This window comes from Hipposideros armiger, unplaced genomic scaffold (assembly GCF_001890085.2).
Source record: "Hipposideros armiger isolate ML-2016 unplaced genomic scaffold, ASM189008v1 scaffold_305, whole genome shotgun sequence".
NCBI lineage: Eukaryota > Metazoa > Chordata > Mammalia > Chiroptera > Hipposideridae > Hipposideros > Hipposideros armiger.
Genome location: NW_017731655.1, coordinates 639,096 through 643,758, shown reverse-complemented (window position 1 = coordinate 643,758; position 4,663 = coordinate 639,096).

Here is a 4,663-nt window from a genome sequence, read left to right as displayed (position 1 = left end):
AAAGCTGTTTGGAGATTTTTATTTAACTTTCATTATATATAGGTGTTAAAATATCAGAGGACCTTGTGCTCTGATAGAGTAAGCCTTCCAAACCAAAACATTGCCACATCTGTCAAACACTTGGATATATGTTACGACTGTGAGTCTGTGTAATTATAAATTTAATTATGTTCCAAATGGTATATTAAAAAATAATTTGGGCATCTAAAATGGATATTACACTGAAGCTTGGGCCTCTTTACTGTGTATTCCTTAATATTGAAAATCATATTCAAAGTAAAGGTGTTATATTCTATTTTTATCATAAAAGCAATGTCTTTAGGCTGAAGGGAGCTAATGGAGTCCAGTACAATAAAAGGGAAGGTTGCCTTGTTGTTTAAATTGTAGTTAGCAATTAACCTTATGCTTCTCCCTGATTATTTCTGTGTAACAGTAGGCGTAAAAACAAAGAAATGAACAGCTCTTTATTAAAGCCCAGTTCTTACTACTATTTTTTGCAAAGAGATTATTTTTGTCTTCTAATGCATGATCACAAACGTCTTAGATTACATTATATCGGCATTAGTCATTTTCTGTAGCTAAAGATTTGAGAAATACCTCAGTGATACTAAATGAGTCAAATAGGAATATATTGTAGACAGTATATTTATTGCTGATTAAGGATAAATGTTAGTTGATTTTCAAAGAAAGGAATAAATCAGAATGTTGATAAATAAATATAATACTAAACAATGAATAGTTTTTCATATTTCAGACACTGTACTAAATAAACTCTTGATATGTAATTAATTCCTCAGAAGATCTTTAAGGGATAGGACAATTTTACAGACAAGCCTATTTTTAAACAATGGAAACTGAGGTTTGGTAATTCTAAATAATTTTATGAAAGTCAGTAAGTTGGTTTGCCAGACTATTAATCAGTACTTTGCACTGTGCTGCTATGTACAAGTCCAACTCCACACACCAAGGTTAATGGTATGAGTGACTCTAAATATTTTATAACTAAGAATTTTCCCACAGGCCTATCATTTAGTCTTACAGTTCCCTCATTAGAATAATTTGTGGCTTTCGGGGCTTTATTTAATGGACTAAGACATGCTGTTATCCAAAGTTGACACAACCTCTAGCTAAGATAATAGCGCAGATTCATTACTCATTACCAGTCATTACTTCCATGAGAGCCTGGAGAGTTGGAATAACATAAAGTCGTGGCCTTACCATTTTTTTTTAATTCTAAAGGAAGTTTTTTAACAGTGCAGTGCCTTAGACACATTTAAATGTACCTTTTTAAGAATATACTCTCTAAATATATTTGTTGCAATGCAAATATAATAGTTATTTGACATTCATCATTATCTCAAAATATTCTTGAACAAGTTCTACTTTATTTGGAAATCTCACTTTAGTTTATTTTTATCCCCTTGACATGTTGTTTCCTTTCTCCTACCCCTTACTCAAATTCATCCTAATTTAAATTACTGTTTGTATTTGAAAGTCTTTAACCACTCTCTTTTGTCTTCAACTGTGAAACAATATACTTATATACGAATTGAAATTGAAATTTTGAAAATGTACCATGATGATGTTTTTGAAAGTTAAAATTTTTCTTCTGAACTTAACTTTCATGATTATCAATACTCGAATGATCAAATTATCTATTTTAAATTTTGATAAATAATTATTAGTTTTTTCATAAAACATAAAAATTAATTTTTAAATGTTCCCTCATTTGATGCCCTAAGGTTTTATGTATTGAGACTATATAGTATAGTGAGATTTGGAATGGGAAACAGCTCTCCCTCTTATTGAAAAGCATGAGTATGATGACTAGGATAATGGGGGCAGGAAACAAGAATCAACCTGACTCCTGACCACAGACATGTTCTCAGGCTGATTAGTTTCAGGAAAGAGTACGTATAGCATTTAAGAATACTGTAGTGAATTGCCATAGAGTGGCGTGTACCATTAACACCACATGTGATTAGGGCCCTTTGAAAAATCTTGGTACCACTGGTGCTCCCTCTGGGAAGAGATGGGGATATTTTGTCAGGTTAAAAACCTGAGGACACTATGGACCAGAGAGAGAGAGAGAGACAGACAGACAGACAGGGCATAGATATGGCCAGTCAGAATTGGAATGGCTGAAATAAATTTGTTAAATACAAAAACTGACTTCTTGGAAGTATACTAGACAAATTTATTTTTTATTCACAAGAATCATTTTCATTGCTACCCATTTCTACAAATTGCCAAGTTATAAAATAGCCAGGTATTTTGGACAATGAAATGCACAGATAACCCAAAAGGGTGTTAGATAGGACACCAAGTAATCTTTGCCAGTTCAAATCTTTAATATATTTTGTGATAGTCTATCCCTCTTACAATCATAATAATCTCAAAGACTATTCTTGATCAATGAGAAGGGCTGTTAGGTTGGACCTGATTTCTTCCCTAAGAGCCGCAAGAGCGTTAGTTTATCACATAGACTCCATGGTTTGGCTTTGCAGTTCCTGAGTCACATACAGTACTGAACAGCTATGCAGGCCACAAATTAACTTCTGCCTGGATATTTTCATAAGGAATCTCAGGTTTTACTTTGTAACAGCCTCTATTTTTCTATCCCAAAGCTAGGAAGCTAAGCCCAAAAATGTCTGTCCACCAGATTTTACTGACTACATATATATTCAAGTGAATCCCTATCTTCTGGAAGTTCTCCACATATTTAAAGATTCCTAGTCTGCTAGGAGTTTTCCTTCCTAGCCTTAAGGGTAAAGCTAGGATGCTGTAAGCCAAATATTGGGCCAGTTTCCTAGGGAGAAGTTTGAAGCCATTGGCTCCATAAGTAAAGCCTTACCCCCCTTCCCCCATACTTGATTAAAAGAGTTTCAGTCTGAAATATAATACCTCAGGCAAAATCTTGGAGTATGTATTCTTATTGCTCATATGCAAATACTTCCATGAAAATTAAGGAGACATACTAAGTTCCTGAATTCTAGAGAGGAGGTGTGGTGACTTAATTTGCGTCTTCTAAGTAGATATCTCATAGTCCTAACACTTTATTTGGAAACAGTCTCTGTGCAGATGTAATGAAGACTTTTGAGTTGAAATCATCCTGGATTTAGGATGGACCCTAAATCTATTGACTGGTGACTTTACAAGAGAAATGAGAGGAAGATTTGAGACACAGACACCTAGAGGGAAAGTCCATGTGAAGACGAAGGCAGAGCTTAAAGTGATGCATCTCCAAGCCAAGGTGTGCCAAGGCCTGCCAGCTGCCATCAGAAACTAGGAGAGAGGCACGGGGCAGAGCCTCTTCTCAGAGCCTTCCGAAGAAATCAACCCCTTGGAAACTTTGATTTTCAGACTTCTGGCTCTCAGAACTAACTGTAAGAAGCTGAATTAGTGTCATTTAAAGCCACCAAGTTTGTGGTCATTTGTTATGGCAACCTTAGGAAATTAATACAGGTGATCAGGAGGAACCAAATATTATTTTAAAATGCTGTATTTCAACCTAAAAAACATATCTTACTAAACTGCATGCATTGTAGATTGCTTAAGAAAAAAGAAAAAGGGCTTTTTCATCTACCTAGAAAATAGAAACTGAAAACAATGCCAACAGTATTCTAAATGAATAACTGCAGTAAAATTTCCTTCATCAGTGTATACAATCCTAGGAAATGAATTCTCATTCTACTGGATCTTGGGTTAGTGGTCTAATTCTACGAAGCAGTCTGGTAGTATGATTTGAAAGCTGTTGTGTGATGTTAGCTCTGAAGCCTGTATTCACATTTGTTGTTTGAAGCGTCAATCACCTAAGGTCTTAGAATCCTGTTGATGACACAACTGTGCCCAGTAGCTTATAGCAGAGACTTGAGGCAAGCATCAGAGGAAAACAATACTATGTAGAGACTTAATGCATTTGTTACTTTATCAGCATAATCAATACTGCCATCATAATCAATCATATCCAAACAAAATAAAATAAAATTCTCTATTGGGGTATAACATATAACCATTTTTATGGGAATTTTTATCATCATCATCATCATCATCATCAATTTTCCCTTGGGAGTAAAAACATATTACGGGTGGGGAGGGCACTGACAAATTCCCAAGGATTTTTCCCATATTTCTGAAATATTTAAATTAGGAATATTTTACCTACACGCACATTATATAGGAAAGCCTGAGTGTCTCTTCTTTTCCCATGCAACTCCTGTAATAGTAATAGATCAAATGAACATAAAGTTATCTCGCATTTCCTTATTTTAAGGTGATAGAACAAATCTTTGTGACTTCTCAGGAGACCTCTGGGAAATCCCAAAAATAGTTTTAGGTATAAAATATATCCTGAAAAGAGTTTCATTCTCTTCTAAATTTGGGCATGGATTTCAAGAAGGCAAAATCAAACGAGCTGTCAGAGGCAATTTGAGCACCTTAATAAAATAGAATAATGGGTGTCTGAGAAATAATTTCCAGACACCTATTTAATCAAAGTGACAAAGGTTTTAAAAACAAATCTAGAAGATAATACCATTGTAATAACTTTAGTTCTTTTATAACTGAGGAAGCTTTGTTCTTGTTTGTTTTTATTTTTCAATTAAGTAATCAAGGATATAATAAAGTCTATGTAAAGCAGAGGAAATTTTTCTTTTTTTTTTTT